A 22615-nucleotide genomic window follows, 5' to 3' on the forward strand; every position below is an offset into this window, starting at 1 on the left:
TATGCACAACGCCCCCTGAGAGTGACCTATACACAGTGCCTTCAGAGAGTGACCCATACATGGTGCCTCGAAAGAGTGACCCATGCACAGTGATTCCAGAGAGTGACCCATACACAGTGTCCCAAGAGAGTGACCCATACACAGTGCCTCCAAAAAGTGACCCATACACAGCGCCCCCAGAGAATGACCCATACATGGTACCTCTGAAGAGTGACCCATGCACAATTCCTCCAGAGAGTGACCTATACACAGCGCCCCTAGAAAGTGACCTATACACAGTGCCCTCAGAGAGTGACCCACACATACATTGTGCCCCCAGAGAGTAACGCCATAGCGTCTCACTGTCCCCAGAGAGTGACCTATACACAGTGCCCTCAGAGAGTGACCTATACACAGTGCGTCGAGTGACACCATACACAGTGTGCCCAGAAAGTGACCTATACATAGTGCCCCTAGAGAATGACCTATACATAGTGCCCTCAGAGAGTGACCCATACACAGTGTCTCCAGACAGTGGTCCAGCAGAGTTCAGCACCAGGATTAATGGCTGGCAGCTCTGGTGGAACAGTTTCCCAGAGTTGCAGGTTGCTGCCCCATGATGGCATCCTTTATTCTGAAAATTTGGCAAGAATGCCACCAAAGGACGCTCGCAGGACGGTCCGTTAGGTCTTATGCTTTATTGCTGTTTGTTGATGATAGTTGTCTAAAAGCCATGTCTTGCTCTAGTCTCCTGGTCCAAGAGGAAAAGATTGGCCCATACCTAGAAATGAAGACTTGTTGGTAATGATCACATATAGAAAACCAAAGTATGAAGATTGAAGGGTGAGGGAGATGCAAAAACTACAAAGGTTGGAAGATGGGGAACCCATAATGATTGTTCTTAGTCATTGATGAACGAGTAACAGAAATTTATTGCATCATTGTAATAAGATCAGTCCAAACACAGGCCTGACTGTAATGTCTGCTCATTTGAACATCATCTGCTTGATGTCATGCAGTAGTAAACATTCAGGCTCATATTCAGAGCTTGATACAAAGCAGAGATTTAAAAAAAAAAATGTTGAGGAATTGAAAAACATCTGCTCACTCCAGCTTTAATAAACATATCCTTCATTCTCAGAAATGGTTGCTCACTCTAAACGCTTTTATACACGTTAAATAAAAGTTGGTCAAATCACCCAGTGCTTTATTTTCATCCCAAGAGCTAAGCAGACACCATCTTGCATCTGCTTACTCCGCTACCCCGATGGAAAAACTGCTGCTCAGCCAAGTCTATGGAGGAGTCAGAAGAGATGCTTGACTCTTTTTCAACCCCTACTCTCTTCAAAGCTATCTTTTTATCACATCCCTGTAATATAGGCCTGTGGAGTCGGAGCCCATTTTGGTGGAGTCAGAGTCGGTGTTATGGAAACTGAGGAGTCGTAGGTTTGGCTTACTGACTCCACAGCCCTGGTGATACATCAGAAATCTTTCGAAGCTGGAGGGTCTTTTGCAAATAATCCCTACTCTTGAGATGGAAACCAGTCTACAAGGTAAAAGAGTTGTTGTATCTTGTTTCTTCAGGAGCACACCGCTCTTCTGCTTCTCGGGAAACAGTGTGCTCCTGATCATTGACATTTTGGATTTGCGCCATTTGCCGTTGGTCCAAGTTGTGTCCTCTCCCATGATGCAAGCTTCAGGGAAGTCTTTACATTCTCTATAGCCAACAGTTTGTAATGCTTGTCTTCCAAGAAAACTGTCCACCTCTTATAGACTACAGAGGTGGCCAGTAACTTAGGCAACGAGCAGTAAACTATAGGATGAAAAACCTTGAGAACCTTTTTACAAGCACTTTGCAATTTTACCCATTTAACAGTAACTTCATCTTTAAAGCCTATAGATAAAAAGACATAAATCCTCATCTAATAGTCCCATGGCCAAGAAGGGAAAAACTACCATGAGTCCATTCATCCTTTTTGTCAAAGTATTGAAAGATTGGACCACAGGCAGAGCTCAGACCACAAATAGGACAGTCTCCTATATCAATGGATTCCAGTACAATCACACCAAGTGCCCATCAAGGGTTTTAAAATATTTATCTTCTTGTGAGACCCCCTCAACCATTCTGGAAAGGCAGGAGGTGTCACATTCATTGGTCCCCTGACTCCTCCAGAACACTTCCTGGTGGTAAAGAGTCAGCAGGGTAGGAATCATTTTCAGTGATAATTTTTAGACGCTCCCCTGGAGATCAGCTTCTTTTAGGCGTCGTGATAGTGCACGTCCCTTCTTCTAAACCCCTGACTGACACTTCGCATGGAAAGTTTGCAGATGTTGTTGTACATGTGATACGATGAGGTAAATAAGTGGATTGTGAGGTGTATTTGTTTTTCTCCTGAGCATCCTTTATTCGAGGCAAAGAATCAGCCACGTTGAAATATAGAACAAAAGTCTCAATAATTAATGTCCCAGTCAGGACCAGATTCAGTCCTCCGCTCTTAACTTCCAGGAGTCTTGACTTGAAGGCTTCAAGAGATAAAGAGGAAACTGCAACAGAAGCCTTGACCGACCCTAGGATGGTGTCAAGAATCAAAATCTTCTAGTTTTTACAAGAGTTAGTGCAAAAAATAGTCCTCAAAAGTCCCAATAGTAGTCCTTAGACATCCCAGTAGTACTCAGAAGTACTATCAGTAGTACTCAGAAGCACCAGCAGTGGTCCTCAGAAGTCCCAGCAGTGATCCTCAAAAGTCCCAGCAGTGGTCATCAGAAGTACTAGCAGTAGTACTCAGAAGTACCAGCAGTAGTCCTCAGAAGTCACAGTGTTATTCCTCACATGTCCCAGTGGTTTTCTACAGTAGAACCAGCATAAGTTTTCAGAAGACCAAGCAGTAGTCCTCAGAAGTCCCAGTGGTAGTCTTCAGAATTCCCACTAGTAGTCTTTAGAAGTTTCAGCATTGGTCATCAGAAGTCCCAGCTGTAGTCCTCAGATATTCAGAAGTAGTCTTTAGAAGTCACAGCAGTGGTCTTCTGAAGACCCAGCAGTGGTCCTCAGAAATCCCAGCAGTGGTCCTCAGAAGTTCCAATAGTAGTCCTTAGATCACATCTCTGGTCTTTTGTAAAATGTAAGTGACTCTTTGTTATAGTAAAGTGCTTTATATGCCGAATCCTGGAGAGAGAATATAAAATAGTATCAGAGCCGCAGTAAAAATAGCAATTAGTAATAATAACATTAGTTATACAAGATATCACCCTCCATAATAACCCAGTATATAGTGAGCTCCCCCTAGTGGAGGCTGCAGGCCGGAAAGATTTTATCATTATACTCTATGTAGAGGATTTGGAGCCCTGTTTAGGAAAAGCTGAGCTCCAGTGACTGTTAGCATACATCAGACAGGTTTTGTGGGATCACAATATTGGTGGCTGATCCTATGAATTCCAGATCAGTGGGGGTCAGATCCCCACATCACTGCTGATCTGGCTACTTTAAAGGGCTATGCGACGTTTTCATTTCTCCATCTGTCCCGCACCTCGTACAGGAAAGCTCCCAAACACCTTAATTAAATTGTTGGCCAAACAGCTATTTCTCCTTAACCTTCTAAGTACATTTATTTGTTTTCAATAGGAAGATTTGAGTAAGCCAGTGTTAGGAGCCGAGTTCCCACTGCTGCACAGGAGGAATCTCAATCCGTGTCTGCTGCGGTCTCCCATTCTGCATTGGCCACAGTGGAGCCTGCTCAGCAGAGATGTTGGTCCCAGTGTCTCACTGAGTCTGATATTGTGCAAAGGGTTACTGCTGTCTCCCCAGGCTCTGCTATTGTACCCTGCACTGATCTGCGGCGAGCAGGCTTTTCTGGGACTAAGTCCTGCTTTGCACACACTGAGCATGCCCAGGGTAAGATCTCTCAGTGGAGATCAAGGGTCACATGCTCAGGTACTGCAGCAACTTCCATTGATCCTCCAGGAAGTTCCTGTCCCTGATCAAGTTCTGTGGCAGTCTTCCATTGGTCCTTCTTGGAAGGTCCTGTAGGTGCTGCAGCTATATAAGGTTCTCATGACCGCACGGCCATGCGCTAGTGTCAAATATGTAGGAGCTCAGCGCCAGTGTGGTCAGGGACCCGGCTGAAATAAGTCCCTAGAATGCTGGCACCTCCGGCAAGGAGTTTTGTGTATGCAGTCAGGGACCCTGCTGAAATAAGCCCCTAGAATGCTGGCACCTCCGGCGAGGAGTTTATGTGTGAATTCAGGGCTGGCTAATAGCCGATAGAATTCAGGCTCCACCGGAGAGGAGCTGCGTGTTGGTTGGACTGCATGACCACTCTCGGCTCTACACAGTAGCTGTGTCCCCTGTGAGCTAAACAGGGCACAGCGTTCTCTTTACTACGGGCTCTGTGAAGTAACAGAGTTCGTTTATTCTAATTTGCTTCACCGCCTTACTTAGCAGCAGGTTCTTTCCTGCACGGTGGATCCCAGGTTGCGAACGCACCTATCCCATCTAATAAATATATTCGGTGCGTTCCGCCAACCCTAACAGCCAGTGCTAGACTCTGTCTTTTCTAGACTCTTCTTTTGTCTCCAGACCCCTCTGTCCCCCCAGACTCTTATGTCTTTTCCAGACTCCTCTATCCTCTCCAGACCCCTCTGCCGTCCCCAGACTCTTCTGTCCTTTCCAGACTCCTCTGTCATCTCCGGACACCCCTGTCTTCTCCAGACTCTTCTATCATCTCTAGACCCCTCTGTCCTTCCCAAACTCTTCTGTCTTCTCCAGACTCATCTGTCATCACCAGACACCTCTGTTTTCTCCAGACTCCTCTATCCTCTCCAGACCTCTATCCTCTCCAGACCTCTCTATCCTCTCCAGACCCCTCTTTCCTTCCCAAACTCTTCTGTCTTCTCCAGACTCATCTGTCATCTCTGGACACCTCTATTTTCTCCAGATTCCTCTATCCTCTCCAGACCCCTCTGCCGTCCCCAGACTCTTCTGTCCTCTCCAGACTCCTCTGTCATCTCTAGACCCCTCTATCCTCTCCAGACCCCTCTGTCCTCTCCAGACCCCTCTATCCTCTACAGACTCCTCTGTCATCTCTAGACTCCTCTGTCCTCTCCAGACCCCTCTGTCCTCTCCAGACTTCTCTATCCTTGCCATACTCTTCTGTCCTCTCCAGACTTCTCCATCCTCTCCACACTCTCCTCTATCATCTTCATACCCCTCTATCCTCCCCATATTCTTCTGTCCTCCCTCATACCCTACTATCCTCTCCAGACTCCTCTGTCGTTACCAGACTTCTCTATCCTCTCCATATTCTTCTGTCATCTGCAGACTCCTCTGTCTTCTCCAGGTCCATATATCATCTCCAGATCCTTCTATCCTCTCCAGACTTTTCTGTCCTGTGCAGTCTTCTCTATCCTCTCCATACTCTTCTGCCCTCACCAAACACCTCTATTGTCTCAAGACCCCTCTGTCCTCTAAAGACTTTTTTGCCCTCTCCAGACCCCACTATCCTCTCCAGACTCTTCTGCACTCTCCAAACCCCTCAGTCTCCAGACAGCTCATCTTTTCAAAACTTCTGTCCTCTTCAGACTTTTCTGTACTTTCCAGATTCCTGTCCTCTCTAGACGCCTTTGTTCTCTCTAGATCCTTCTGTCTTCTCCAGACTCTTCTGTTCTCTCCAGAACCCTCTGACCTCTCCAGACTCCTCTATCCTCTCAAGGCTTCTCTATCCTCTCCAGACTCCTCTATCCTCTTCAAACCTCTCCAAACTCCCCTGCCCTCTCCAGTCCCTTGTGTTGTTAGACCACTCTATCTTCTCAAGACTTCTGTCCTCTCCAGACCCTCTTGTCCTTTCCAGATTCCTGTACTCTACAGATCCCTCTGTCCTCTCCAGACTCTTCTGTTCTCTCCAGACCCCTCTGTCCTCTCCAGACTCCTCTATCCTCTCAAGACTTCTCTATGGTCTCCAGACTCCTCTATCCTCTTCAGACCGATCTATCCTCTCCAGGCTCCCCTGCCCTCTCCAGTCCCTTGTGTTGCCAGACCACTCTATCTTCTCAAGACTTCTGTCCTCTTCAGACCCTCTTGTCCTTTTACAGTTTCCTGTACTCTACAGATCCCTCTGTTCTCTCCAGATCCTTCTGTCCTCTCCAGACTACTTTGTCTTCTCAAGACTCCTCTGTCCTCTCCAGACCCCCTTCTTCTCTCTAGAACCCTGTTCTGTTCAGACCTTTGACCTCTCCAAAGCCCTCTGTCCTCACAATGCATAACGTTGAGGCCATTGATTGACTGCAGAGGTCACTTGAGTAGGTAGTTGCTGCAGGTAATAGAAATTGGGAGGTTGACTAGAGAACTAGCGCTCCAGCTAGTTTAGCTATTTTATACATTAAAAATTGATATCCTGGACAATCCCTTTAAATAAGATGATGTGCGAGTGAATGTATTTGTCCAAGGAATACAGATGTCATAGCTGCACATCAAGCAGTAAGTGGACAGATCCTCACCCTGCGCTGGGATGTTTCTGTGCCTGCCGGGAGCGAGCGCTGGGGCACTACATATGTTTGCAGACACGTGTACGATTAGAAGACAAATACTAGCGGGACAGTGTAATCTGCATTATTCATACACTCAGCGTTACGTAATGGCTATCTGGATTTGTACAGGACATGATGAAGTCAGGAGCATTACTGCTCTGTGCTAGAAGTGCTGCTCACAAAGTACTGTAGAGCCCGGGGCAAGGAAAGTATGTACACCCCCTAACCTGCAAACCATTAGTGCTCACGGGGCTCCTTATTTAATCCCTTTTCCCTCAAGCACGTTTTATAATGTGAGGAAAATTCTGATGTAATTATAGTTTGCACTTTGACTTCCTAGTTTTGTTTTAAGCTTTTTGCTAATATTTTATTTAAAAAATGTGTACATTGTTACTTTTTAATTTTTTTAATTCTATTTTTTTTTTTAATGTAGTAATTTTATTACCTTAGCTCTGATCCAATACCTAACCATTAAATCTTGCCCACTGGCTATAAGTCTAATATATAATCTATCCCTAGCCTTAAAGTGAATCTGTCACCCCAAAATTCGCCTATAAGCTAAGGCCACCGGCATCAGGGGATTATATACAGCATGCTGATTACATTCTGTAATGTTGTAGATAAGCCCCCGATGTATCCTGAAAGAGAAGAAAAACAAGTTAGATTATACTCACCCAGGGGGGGTTCCGCTGCGGTCCGGTCTGATGGGCGTCGCCGTCCGGGTCCAGAGCCTCCCACCTTCATACGATGACGTCCTCTTCTTTGCTTCTTGCCGCGGCTCCTCTCTGACCTTACCCGGCACCTGCGCACTGCAGTACTTTGCTCTGCCCTCAACAGGGAAGATAAATTACGCCTGCGCAGGAGCCGCGGTAGGAAGAAAGGAAGATGGGAGGCACTGGACCTGGACCATGACGCCCATCGGACTGGACCGCAGCGGGACTGCCCCTGGGTGAGTATAATCTAACTTGTTTTTCTTCTCTTTCAGGTTACATCGGGGGGGCTTATCTACAGCATTATAGAATGCTGTAGATAAGCCCCTGATGCCAGTGGCCTTAGCTTATAGGCAAATTTTGGGGTGACAGATTCCCTTTAACTCAGTCTCTATCCATACATCTAACCCTAACTCTACCCTAGACATAAATCTAGTTTTAAGTCTAACCCTAGCCATAAATCTAACCATAGCCCTAACTAAATCCCTAGCCATAAATCTAACCCTAGCCCTAACTCTAACCCTAGACTTAAATCTAGCCCTAAGTATAACCATTAACAGTGTATATATATTTGCGCTGAAGGTACCATTAATATATCAAAGAGCTCTTAGTAAAAAACTTCATAAAAAAGTTCATAGAAAGCTTCATAAAAAAGTGCTCTATACCCTCCCTCCTGTACACAATTGTGTACAGGAGGGAGGGTATAGAGCACTTTTTTATGAAGCTTTCTATGAAGTTTTTTATGAAGTTTTTTACTAAGCTCTTTGATATATTAATGGTACCTTCAGCGCAAATATATATACACTGTTGATTGTGTTTTTTACGCTTAATGTTGGACAATTTGGGTAGTTATGTCCGATTATTTGCTGCAGTAGGACCAGTAACATTTTTTGTGCAGCGCCCTTAGTTGTTTTTAAATCTAAGTATAACCATTGCCTTATCTCAATCCCTAGCCCTAATCTAACCCTAGCTATAAATATAGTTCTAAGTCTAACCCTAGCCATAAATCAAACCTTAGCCCTAACTCAATGCCTAGCCATAAATCTATCCCTAGCCTTAACTCTACCCTAGACATACATTTAGTTCTATGTCTAACCCTAGCTATAAATCTAGTTCTAAGTCTAACCCTAACCATAAATCTAACCTTAGCCCTAACTCAATCCCTAGCCATAAATCTAACCCTAGCCCTAACTCAATTCCTAGCCCTAACTCTATCCCTAGCCATAAATCTAACCCTAGCCCTAGCTAAATTTCTAGCCGTAAATCTAGCCCTAACTCTATCCCTAGACATAAATCTAACCCTAGCCCTAACTCTGTCCCTAGACATAAATCTAACCCTAGCCCTAACTCTATTCCTAGCCATGAATCTAGCCCTAGCCCTTACTCTATCCCTAGACATAAATCTTGCCCTAAGTCTAACCATAACCTTAACTCAATCTCTAGCTGTAAATCTAACCCTCACCCTAACTCAGTCCCTAGCTGTAAATCTAACCCTAGCCCTAACTCAGTCCTTAGCTGTAAATCTAACCCTAGCCCTAACTCATTTCCTAGCCATAAACCTAACCATAGCCCTAACTCAATTCCTAGCCATAAATCTAGCCATAACTCTGTCCCTAGACATAAATCTAGCCCTAAGTCTAACCCTAGCCTTAACTCAATACCTAACCATAAATCTAACCCCAGCTGTAAGTCTAACACTAGCCCTAACCCAATGACAAACTAAATTCACCTGTTGTGCTCCACATAAGCTGCTCCAGGTGGGCAATGAATGGGCGCTTGCAGGTACCGATCACTTCACAGTGCTTGGGGCGTGAGAAAGGGGTTAGGTCAACTTTTGTAGACTGTGGTACCCAAGTCAACTTCACCACTGGCTGCCCGCTCAGCCTCCCTTAGCTCTCTATGCTTGTTCAGTCTCTGCGCACTGATTGCTTTGCTGATCAGCATCAGGACTGTCCAATAATCTAGGAAAAACTAACTGCGTTTTTGCGCTACTCAGTGTTCACACCTTGTTCTAGATTGAATGCCGAAAAGGGCCCAACCTATTTTTACAATTGTATAAGGAACGAAAGAAAGGTATGGAGCCTGTAAAAAAAAACTATGCGTTTGTCCAATTGCTGGCTGTCAAACATCACAACACTCCATTAAACATACGCATCAAGAGTCTCCCTGATGTCTTGAGTGTCCCACAATGACTGCCGGAAGTGAGATGTTCACCCCTCTGCCAGCTCCAGCCCACAGTCATTACACATAAGACAAAACTGTCTCCTTTCAACACTTTTGACAAGACCTTCAAAGCTCCTTGAGGTCCTGGATGCTTCATATCTCACCACTGGGGAATCTACAGTGACATCACAGACCATATATGGACAGTGACATCACCGATCATATATATATGGACAGTGACATCATCGACCATATATGGACAGTGACATCACCGACCATATATGGACAGTGACATCACGACCATATATGGACTGTGACATCACCGATCATATATGCACAGTGATATCACGACCATATATGGACAGTGACATCACCGACCATATATGGATAGTGGCATCAGCGATCATATATGGACTGTGACATCACCGATCATATATGGTCAGTCATCACCGATCATATATGGACAGTGACATCACCGACCATATATGGAGAGTGACATCACCGATCATATATATGAACAGTGACATCACTGATCATATATATGGACAGTGACATCACATTATATATATGGACAGTGGAATCACAGGCCATATATGGACAGTGACATCACTGACCCTATATGGACAGTGACATCACTGACCCTATATGGATAGTGACATCACCGACCATATATGGACAGTGACATCACCGATCATATATGGACAGTGACATCACCGATCATATATGGACAGTGATATCACCGATCATATATGGACAGTGACATCACCGACCCTACTGTATATGGACAGTGACATCACCGATCATATATGAACAGTGACATCACCGATCATATATGGACAGTGACATCACCGATCATATATGGACAGTGATATCACCGATCATATATGGACAGTGACATCACCGATCATATATGGACAGTGATATCACCGATCATATATGGACAGTGACATCACCGATCATATATGGACAGTGACATCACCGACCCTACTGTATATGGACAGTGACATCACCGATCATATATGGACAGTGACATCACCGATCATATATGGACAGTGACGTCACCGACCCTATATGGACAGTGACATCACCGATCATATATGGACAGTGACATCACCGATCATATATGGACAGTGACATCACCGATCATATATGGACAGTGACATCACCGACCCTATATGGACAGTGACATCACCGATCATATATGGACAGTGACATCACCGATCATATATGGACAGTGACATCACCGATCATATATGGACAGTCACATCACTGATCATATATGGACAGTGACATCACCGATCATATATGGACAGTGACATCACCGACCCTACTGTATATGGACAGTGACATCACCGATCATATATGGACAGTGACATCACCGATCATATATGGACAGTGACGTCACCGACCCTATATGGACAGTGACATCACCGATCATATATGGACAGTGACATCACCGATCATATATGGACAGTGACATCACCGATCATATATGGACAGTGACATCACCGATCATATATGGACAGTGACATCACCGATCATATATGGACAGTGACATCACCGACCCTATATGGACAGTGACATCACCGATCATATATGGACAGTGACATCACCGATCATATATGGACAGTGACATCACCGATCATATATGGACAGTGACATCACCGATCATATGCACAGTGACATCACCGACCATATATGGACAGTGGCATCACCCACCCTATATGGACAGTGGCATCACCCACCCTATATGGACAGTGGCATCACCGATCATATATGGACAGTGGCATCACCCACCCTATATGGACAGTCACATCACTGATCATATATGGACAGTGACATCACCGATCATATATGGACAGTGACATCACCGATCATATATGGAGAGTGACATCACCCACCCTATATGGACAGTGTCATCACCGACCCTATATGGACAGTCACATCACTGATCATATATGGACAGTGACATCACCGATCATATATGGACAGTGGCATCACTGTAGCTTTCCCAGGCAGTGCTGATCAAATTCAGATGTGTTTTTCTTTTTAGCTCCCTTTGTGCATGCAGCACCTGCCCTTGTGTCTCAGTAATGTCCCGGATATTTTTTATTGATGCCTCACGTTTCACTGTTAACATCTGCAACAATGGAAATTATGAGCAACTTGAACAAAGTCGACTGTTCAAATATTGATCCACTGGTCGACCTTCTGGACTGTTAATTGATGAATGTGTTAACTATTTGGATCCCAGTCCGGTGGTTAGCTGCAGTTACCAATCAGACAACTACTAATTAACCACTTCCCACAGCGCCAGAAGATTGTGAGCCCCCCTCCCCACCAGCCAATCCACAGAGTTTAGCAGGGGAAGGGGTGACCTTAAAATGAAAACCCTCCAATATCATTCTGAGAGACTGGGCCACCAATTTATGGACACCCCAATTTGTATAAACCACTGCACCAATTATTTCTCAGGAAAACCCCAACAGTGCAGAGCTGCCGCCCTTTCCTGCGGAGCTGCTTTAGGGATGGTCCTCTTGGACACGCCCCCACAGCAAAGCATTATGGGACATCACACTATCTATGATCTATGCTGTATTCAAATACCTCATGGAGGCTGACGTGAGAAGACCAGTATGGGAATGTTAACCATACATCATTGTCTTCCTCTATTTTTAGGCTATTTGTGAGCTCATTTGCAAACTATATAGAGCTTTCCATTTGGGTCTTCGTCCATGTTTGCTGCTATCAGTTCTGTCAATATTCACAGCTGGTTTGTAGTATAGATCTTTTATGTCCTCAAAGAAACTGGAGAAAGTAGTCATCCGATGGCCTAAAATGACCATTTACGCTCAACCGGACCTCCACGTTCTTGAGGAGATGTAATGGATTGTGAGCCTTTGCGGGCAGGGTCCTCTCTCCTCCTGTACCACTTATGACTTGTATTGTTTAAGATTATTGTACTTGTTTTTATTATGTATACCCCTCCTCACATGTAAAGCGCCATAAAGTAAATGGCGCTATAACAATAAATAATAATAATGGTGTCATGTTGGTCAGGACGTTATTCGGTCCTTTTGATTTGCAGTCCTTTAAATGCGGCCTATAGGGAAAGAATATGTTTTTTCTGAAAGGGGTTGTCCAACACAAAAAAATATTGACTGAGATGTGAAAAGTGTCTGCCGCAGAGGACCAGATTGGATGCCGGTCCTATCGATAGGTTATCAATATGAAATCACTGGCAGGTCCTACACAGTGTCAGGGACGTTTTCAGGTACTGATGCTTAGCTCCCATTCACACCAATGGAATCTGTGTATTGTTTTATTTGCATCCTGTGGTCTACACGCACACTACTCTAACAATGAAAACAGTATGAACATTCCGTCATGTGACGTCCACAACTAGTCAAGTAATTGTCTTCGCCACTTCCTGACTTCTCATTTGGCACTGTGGGTATAATGGTTGAGAAGGCAGAAGTGGTTAACAATTGCTTCTGCCTTCTTGAATATTGGCAATTCAGGGGCTCAAAAGAGGACAAAAGGGTAATTTTAGGAAACTGATCCGTGCCTAGTCAAAACCTTTGGCATCGTCGGCAGGATAGGCAGTCATTAGATTTCGTCCAGAACCTAGGAGCAAAATATTTTCCTAATCCTGGACTTAAAGGGTTACTCCCAACCTCATTATGTGATCTCTGGTTTTTTTTAATATACAGAATTATTAATTTGTGACCTACTTCGCAGCTATCACACCCCTAATGATGCCGTTCTAGGGCTCTCTTTACCCTCCATTGCCACTAGATGCATACTCCAGTCGACAAGCTTGCTGAGATTCACCTAATGACCCTGTGTAGTTAATGAAAAACAGATACACCTATGACCCTGTCTAATAAAACATCCCCTTAGCAGCATCCTCATTGCCCTGACAGCCATATTGTAATACAGCTCAGCTATTCTATGCCCAGCCCTGCTATGCATTCAAGGAAAAGTGGGATCGTGCTCCGAAGATCTCATGCTCCATCAATGAAATGTGGAGTTTGTAAATGGTAATGAATATTGGTCAAATAGTGAGTTACAGTGAACATTCAAAATTATCAATGGTCACTTCATCCACATCAATAAAAATTGAGGATTTTGCAATCTGTCTGTATCTGGTGCACAGAGGAGAGCAAAGAAAGGGGCATGAAGCACTGGGGAGAAGCAGGGTGCTACTAGGAAGTGTAGTTTTAGCAGATAAGAATAAGACCAGCCATTCAACACCGTGAAACTGGATACACAGTGTGACCGATAGTGAGGAAAAAAGACAAAGGTACATTTATGTTTAGAAATTAAAAAAATAGCTTGAAACATGTAAAATACCTTCATTTTCCGGTATCTTTCCACATCCATTGTAGACTTTCATGTAAGATTTGCGAAAACCAGTGCTGTTCAGATATGTCTCGAAATGTAAAAAATATGTGGATATAGATAAATAAATAATATAAATACAAAAAAGTCATGTACGCTTTCTACTAAGACTCTGACACAACACGGGGCTTAGCCAGCCAATCCCCACCTGCCAGAAAATAGAAGGGAATGGATCAGAAATCCAATTCCAACTCGTCTAACGAAACTTCCACATTGAACGTGTACCAAAATATCCACAAAACGACACTGAGGCCGAGGGCGGCCGCCCCGGTATAGATTAAGAAGTCCCAATAACTGAAGTTGGCAAAAATTCCTACGAGAAGGAGAATGATTCCGATGATATCAACCAAGATGGCTAAGTACAGAAGGAAGGCACATCGACCGGCGATTGTGGAGAAATCCATGGTCCTCCTTGGCTTTCAGGAACCGAAGAGTTTGTGATAGATGAAAATAATAACAAGTCAGCCAGTCATCCGGTCTATTTAAGCAGGAGCATGTGATTTGTTCGTGAGCTATGACATCCGGCATGTTCAGACTAAACTTGGTTATGTCAGAGTTCGAATGCCCATCGGCTGACTCAAGGTGAAAAACAAACTGAAGTCCCGTGGTCAGGCTTCAGCTATGTGTTCGAAGAACATCACATTGGGTTATGGATTTAACGAGCTATGGTTTACCAGAAAGGAATTTACTGGCCTTACTAAAAAGAAGAAAAAAATGACAAAAATGTGAATTTGAGGAACTTGACTTATTTTCAATGTATTGTGAATAATGAATTGTGACTATACTGAAGGACTTACTCATCTCCGATGTTTACATCAGAGTATTTTTTTTTACCCATCATCTTCGTCCTCATGTTATATGACCCTTGTTTTGAAGTGATCCCAGGTGGATGCCCTACACAATCAATACTTCTCCGTCAAAGTATCAGATCAGTGAAAATCCAACTTGCCCATTGCTCTTCATCTTGTACTTCAGAATGATCTGGTTGGCACATGTTAGGCTCACCACTGTCACCAGGTGAGGTGGATCCTCTAAGTCTCAGGTCTAGGTGGGCACACGGACTCCAAGCGTTGATGCAGCAAGCAGGAAAACACATGGGTATATAGGACTAGGCATGTTCAGGAATCTCAGGAGCAGCAGGACAGGTGAAGTGGAACCCAGCATGGAAGGAAGTAAATAAAAACCCCAAAATACGGATGATGGAGTGCACCAAATATAGGACCAGAGTCTCAATCTCAAGACACTGGTGTGTGTATAAATGGGCCTTAAATAGGTCTAATGAGATAATCTCATTGATCCACTTTGGACAACCTACAAAATCAGATATGGAGCACAGCAGAAGGCAGCGGTCCCAGGAGAAGAAAACGGAGCCTGGGATACCTGGGACCGGTATGTAACAGCATCACAGACAGGATTATGTTTCGAAAAGCGTATGGTCAACTTTAGGCCTTAGGTTCATGGTGAAGTTTCAAGCCAAAAGTCATGACTCTATCACCTTAACATGTTGGAACAATTCTTCTGTTCTTGCTGTCCTGGAGGTATCTCTATGGTATTATGAACACGTAAGGGAGATGTGGACTCTAACACATGATCTGTTTGATGTTGGCTAAACTGGTAAATAATTTTCAGGTTTGGACTTCCGGGTCACAACCCTCATAAAAGTCATTAATTGGCAACGGAGGGCTCCATTGGAGTCAGGTGTGGCCAGCAATGGGGCCAACAGTTGCCACCAGGAAAGTCAAGATTCAACAGGCGAAAAGATGAGGCAGCAGTGATGTCAGGGACATGTAGCGGGTCAAGACCACAAGTAGCAACAAGTACAAAGACCACAGTCAGGAATATCCAGGTGTCAAGAACCAGTCAAAGCGCTACGTACCTGGTACTAAGTACCAGGTGGGATAAGAAGAGGATAAGGCAGGAGTGTTGTTAAGAATAGTCAGGAGTAGGAGTAATACTACAAGTACTGGGTGTCGAATCTTGAGGACAAGACCGTTGAATAGTCAGAAAGCATGGCCAAGATCAGAGACCAGAGTCAGGAAAGATAAAAAAGGCAATATCGATGCCGGCGAGTCTCCTTTAAATAAGCCACCAGATCCAATGTTTCGTTGAGAAAGCAGAGGCAGTGGAATAGCGGGGGCAGCAGTACCATGACAGAAGACCCCGCAGGAGCAGCTGGGATGCCTGGTTGTTGGGCAACTGGATGCAGCTGTTGGTCAGAGCCGTGGCAGATACCAGACTTGCCGTAGGAGCTGGGAATAATGAGTAACACATGGTTTGTCCTTGGGATGGTCAATATCAGACTGGCCAGTGTGCACTATCGAGTAGTCATAGCTCTGCAGTAATAATTTGAGAGTGCTGATGGTCTGGATAACCCTAAACTAAGACTATTTCTGGTAAACATGAGTCTTCCAACCATCTAGTTCAAGACGGGTAAGAGAACTGGAGTCTGAGTAATAACCCACGGTTCACAATGTGTCAACCGATGATATGGCCGGAGATTTACAGGGATGGTAGCACATCCTATTTTAGGTGGTGTAGATATGTTATAGAAGTTTTGTATAAGATACAATTACGTTGTGAGTTCTGGATTTTGTGTCATTTCGCACTTTACGGTGCTCCAAAGATCCAAAAAGTTGATGAGGGCGCTGTTTCATTGGCATCTATAGAGATTGATCGAAATGAGCGTGATGAAAACTGGTACTGCAACGAAGAGATGTCACCTTTGCTGATCTTGAGTTTTGGGGTGGCTCGGGATTGGGAAGTTGCCGAAAACAATCTCATTGAAGCAGGTCCTCAGTGTTCTTTTCATAGTCCTGGCTTGGGTGTGGGTGGTGGAAGGAGTCCAGGTGGAAGTTCTCCCGCAGTACAGTGCATCCTGTGCTGTGATTTGCCGCATTAATAATCTTTCCAGGAATGTTCAGAACGATTTAATAAAAACATTTGATGTTCGGCAAAGTGATTACGGTGGATGTGATGTCATGAAAATTGCTTCGAAGACTTGAAGATCCGCGGAGACTTCTCAACGCGATGGATACCGGATAAACCTACATCAAGGAATAATGAATAAACATGGACCTCTCTTTACAGAGCTTCAATGCAAAGAGGGACACAGGAATCTGAATTGTGACGCAGCTGAGCATACTGCCTGACAACTGTCTGACAACTACCTGACAACTCTCGACAGCACTTTGGATGGCACCATTGTTCACCTGCCGTAATCTGGTATTTCCTGATAGTCCAGCACGACACCATAATATACACCATAGAACAGAAGGAGGAGTGGAGGGAGCCGAGGAGGAATCCGGAAGGTTTTCTTGTTGACTTTTCCATGGCTGCACAATTACACACAAGGTTTGATAATCCAGCATCTATCAGATTCTGTTAATGCTGCATTAAAGGACTTGCGGCAGCGCTCTGATGAAATTTCCATCAACCAAGATGAAAACAAAGAACATAAGATTTGTTTTTAAGTTCATTCTTTTGACATAAAAGGAAACGTTCATCTCCGGTTGTAAACCAATGTGGTTTTCCTATAATAGCTCCACACCTGACCTGTCTGTAAGATGGGGCTTGTTAGGTTATTGCAGAAATCAATAAAATGACTTATACAGGTATGAACTCAAGAGCTACACTTACTATTCTGCTGGTGCAGTCACTGTGTACATACATTACATTACTGATCCTGAGTTACATCCTGTATTATACCCCAGAGCTGCACTCACTATTCTGCTGGTGCAGTCACTGTGTACATACTTTACATTACTGATCCTGAGTTACATCCTGTATTATACCCCAGAGCTGCACTCACTATTCTGCTGGTGCAGTCACTGTGTACATACATTACATTACTGATCCTGAGTTACATCCTGTATTATACCCCAGAGCTGCACTCACTATTCTGCTGGGGCAGTCACTGTGTACATACATTACATTACTGATCCTGAGTTACATCCTGTATTATACCCCAGAGCTGCACTCACTATTCTGCTGGTGCAGTCACTGTGTACATACTTTACATTACTGATCCTGAGTTACATCCTGTATTATACCCCAGAGCTGCACTCACTATTCTGCTGGTGCAGTCACTGTGTACATACATTACATTACTGATCCTGAGTTACTTCATGTATTATACCCCAGAGCTACACTCACTATTCTGCTGGTGCAGTCACTGTGTACATACATTACATTACTGATCCTGAGTTACATCCTGTATTATACCCCCGAGCTGCACTCACTATTCTGCTGGTGGTATCACTGTGTACATACATTACATTACTGATCCTGAGTTACCTCCTGTATTATACCCCAGAGCTGCACTCACTATTCTGCTGGTGCAGTCACTGTGTACATACATTACATTACTGATCCTGAGTTACGTCCTGTATTATACCCCAGAGCTGCACTCACTATTCTGCTGGTGCAGTAACTGTGTACATACATTACATTACTGATCCTGAGTTACATCCTGTATTATACCCCAGAGCTGCACTCACTATTCTGCTTGTGCAGTCACTGTGTACATACATTACATTACTGATCCTGAGTTACAACCTGTAATATTCTCTAGAGCTGCACTCACTATTCTGCTGGTGCAGAATAGTGAGGAGGTAACTCAGGATCAGTAATGTAATGTATGTACACAGTGGCTGCACCAGCAGAATAGTGAGTGCAGCTCTGGAGTATAATACAGGATGTAACTCAGGATCAGTAATGTATGTACACAGTGACTGCACCAGCAGTCGTCTTTCACCCTCTCGGAGGGTCGATGGTGGTGACGGAGGGGTTATCACAATCTTTTTATGATCAAAAGTCACTGATGAGCCGAGGTCTCTTTTATACCTCCGTCTTTCTTTTTCCATCACAATGCATCGTTTTGTGGAAAAAACGGATCCAGCAAATGTTTCTGCTGGATTCGTTTTTTTTCCCATAGACTTGTATTAGCGACGGATTGTGACGGATGGCCTTTCATCCATTGTGCACTGGATCCGTCGTAAAATCGCTGTCCGTTGGGCGGGAACAACGCACTGGGGAACGTTTTTTGTGCACGTCAGAAAATCGTGCAGCGACGCTGACAAAAGCAGGAATCCAGCGACGGATGCCATCTTTTGAAACTGAGCATGCACTGAAGAATTTCCTGTCAGGGAAATTCTCGCTTGCTCTCTCTCTTTTTTTACTATTGAAGCTGCCTATGCAGCATCGATAGTAAAAAGATATAATGTTAAAAATAATAATAAAAAAAAAAATCTTAATATTCTTACCTTCCGGCATCCCCCTCAGCCTTCCTGATGCTCGCGATGCTTCCGTTCCCAGTAATGGATCTCGGCAATGACCCCAGATGATGTAGCGGTCTCGCGTGAAGCTACATCATCTGGGGTCATTGCCGCTAGGCATTACTGGGAACGGGAGCATCGCGAGCATTGGGAAGGCTGCTGGGGACACCGGGAGGTGAGAATATCAAGATTTTTTTTTTTTTTTTTAACATTATATCTTTTTACTATTGATGCTGCATAGGCAGCATCAATAGTAAAAAGTTGGTCACACTTGTCAAACACTACAACCTGTCAATCGGTTTTCCAAGCGATGCTACAGACCGCTTGGAAAACGCTACGGATCCAACAAAAAACGGATTGTGACTGATTGTGAAAAACAGAAGTGTGAAAGAGGCCAAAGGTAAAGATGTATCGGGAAGATAATCAGTGTAGAGTGTAAGAAACCATCTCCCAGACACAGAATAGAGGAATTACGAGGTGGAAGGAGAGAATATTTCGTGCCCCCGAGTTCAGATACGATACCTTCACCCTCCGGCCAGTCCATCGTGTCCGGACCCCTCTTGCCTTACAGAGGGTGCAGCTTCACCAGTGAGGATAACAGGAGAAGTAAAAAATGCTTTGAATTACAAGGAAAAAAAAAAGTCTAAAATCTCTCTAAGGGTTTTTTTTTTGGTTGTTGAACGTTCTCAGCTTTCAGGTCAGAAAGTCAATTCCAGCTCCTTGTGAGATATTTCCGTGTTGAAGGTGTACCACAGAACCCAGAAGATGAGACTCAGCGCGATGATGATCGCCCCCGTGTAAATGAAGAAATCAAAAAAGTCAAAACCGGCAGAAAGTCCCAAAATGAGGAAAATGATCCCGACTAAGTCAAATAGGACGGCAATAATAAGTATGGCCGTGCATCTGCCGGTGAATTTAAGCAAATTCATGATGCCAAGCTCTGCAAAGTCTACGTGTAAAGTGGTGGCCGCGCTTTTAGTTGTGATTTTTCTTTTCCTGGTATGGCTAGTCAAATAGTACACACCCCTGACCGCAATCGAAACGTAGGCTGTTAACCCTTTGCACACGGAGACATTTATAAGTTATGTCTGCCCTGAAAAACCTGATGGATCATGTAAGAGACCTCATACTACAACTTCCCTGACTAGCCGCAGGTCAAAACACTGCCCCGAAGATCAGAGAAAGATTACTAATGTGTAATCTATGGAGCAACGTGTACACCAGCATAAACCAGTGTGTGATAACACCTGCGAAATGGTTGTGTACTTATAGTACGTTAAATAGGGGCAGTATTATTGTAGTTATATTCTTGTATATAGGGGCAGTATTATAGTAGTTATACTCTTGTACATAGGTGGCAGTATTATAGTAGTTATATTCTTGTACATAGGAGCAGTATTATAGTAGTTATATTCTTGCACATAGAGGCAGTATTATAGTAGTTATATTCTTGTACATAGGGGCAGTATTATAGTAGTTATATTCTTGTACATAGGAGCAGTATTATAGTAGTTATATTCTTGTACATAGCAGTATTATAGTAGTTATATTCTTGTACATAGGAGCAGTATTATAGTAGTTATATTCTTGCACATAGAGGCAGTATTATAGTAGTTATATTCTTTTACATAGGGGCAGTATTATAGTAGTTATATTCTTGTACATAGGAGCAGTATTATAGTAGTTATATTCTTGTACATAGCAGTATTATAGTAGTTATATTCTTGTACATAGGGGCAGTATTATAGTAGTTATATTCTTGTACATAGGGGCAGTATTATAGTAGTTATATTCTTGTACATAGGAGCAGTATTATAGTAGTTATATTCTTGTGCATAGGTGCAGTATTATAGTAGTTATATTCTTGTACATAGGTGGCAGTATTATAGTAGTTATATTCTTGTACATAGGAGCAGTATTATAGTAGTTATATTCTTGTACATAGAGGCAGTATTATAGTAGTTATATTCTTGTACATAGAGGCAGTATTATAGTAGTTATATTCTTGTACATAGGGGCAGTATTATAGTAATTATATTCTTGTATATAGAGGCAGTATTATAGTAGTTATATTCTTGTACATAGGAGCAGTATTATAGTAGTTATATTCTTGTACATAGGGGCAGTATTAGTGTAGTTATAGTCTTGTAAATGGGGGCAGTATTATAGTAATTATATTCTTGTACATAGGGGCAGTATTATAGTAGTTATATTCTTGTACATAGGAGCAGTATTATAGTAGTTATATTCTTGTACATAGGGGCAGTATTAGTGTAGTTATAGTCTTAAATGGGGGCAGTATTATAGTAGTTATATTCACGTACATAGGAGCAGTATTATAGTAGTTATATTCTTGTACATAGGAGGCAGTATTATAGTAGGTATATTCTTGTACATAGGGGGCAGTATTATAGTAGTTATATTCTTGTACATAGGAGCAGTATTATAGTAGTTATATTCTTATACATAGGAGCAGTATTATAGTAGTTATATTCTTGTACATAGGGGCAGTATTATAGCAGTTATATTCTTGTACATAAGGGCAGTATTAATGTAGTTATATTCTTGTACATAGGGGCAGTATTATAGTAGTTATATTCTTGATTTTCATGGAAATGACAGGACAATTGTTTTTTTGATGCCTCAGGTGAGCATAGCTGTGGTTCCTTCATGTTCTTGTTACTTGTGATTACACGCCTGGTATACATGCAGTGTGTGAGGTTTCCTTCTTGAACATGTTGGGTGTCGCTCTCCTCTGTGTGCTTAGTATTAGCAGTGTAATCTGTATAGAGGTGACATTTTATTACAGCTCATAAACAGGTTCAGGTTCTTGACTTAAGGCTGAATTAAGGCTCAGTTACTTTCACCTCCAATGTCAAGACTTTATTTTGATATACAATACTTTCCTTTTTGTTGTACTTTACTTACTATCGCGGTGACAATTTGGTTACGGAGCTGGAAAGTCAAAAGATCTCACCCACAACACCTTGAGCAAACAGACACGAAAGGTAAAGATTGCATTTCTGAGACCAGACCTGGCGTAAAATGACTTCTTTGGGATTGTTAAAATTTCAACATGTTTCTTGTGCCAAATATCAGAGGCTTAGCTACATGAATTTAGAAGCCCATGATTTGCCTACTATTTTATCAATCAGTAGGAACTTGTTCAGTAATTTGTTCTTTTAGTTACTACAATACTGAGACATTACGGATGGTAAAAGTTAAGAGTGAACCTGACCTAGAGCTCCCACTAGTGGCAGACCAAAGACCATTATCTTAACTTTTCCACTGTTAGACACATCAGGTTAGCGTATTAGTTTTTATGTAAGCTTTATTCAATTGAAAATAAAGCTAAATCAATTGTATTAAAAAGTCTTACGAATTGTCAAATGTCACAAAAACAATGATTGAGTAGTCCCTTGCTGTATCTCTGCGTGACTCCAAATACAGGGACACAAAGTGGAAATAAATCATGACATGCTCCTATGTTTTGTTGTATATAACTATTTGAATTTATTCACCCCAAAAATGCTTCTAGTGGAAAATATTGTTCCTTGTGGTTGTCCT

General features: G+C 43.1%; 1 long non-coding RNA gene across 1 annotated transcript; it reads right to left on the reverse strand.

Annotated features, from left to right (window-relative positions):
- Positions 1 to 893: 893 nt before the first annotated feature.
- Positions 894 to 19750, reverse strand: LOC143766723 (uncharacterized). The gene is made up of 2 exons (XR_013213629.1): positions 19571 to 19750; positions 894 to 3142 (listed from the first exon to the last, which is right to left on the reverse strand). It is a non-coding gene; the product is annotated as an uncharacterized LOC143766723 (long non-coding RNA).
- Positions 19751 to 22615: the final 2865 nt, after the last annotated feature.

Source organism: Ranitomeya variabilis, chromosome 4, assembly GCF_051348905.1.
Source record: "Ranitomeya variabilis isolate aRanVar5 chromosome 4, aRanVar5.hap1, whole genome shotgun sequence".
NCBI lineage: Eukaryota > Metazoa > Chordata > Amphibia > Anura > Dendrobatidae > Ranitomeya > Ranitomeya variabilis.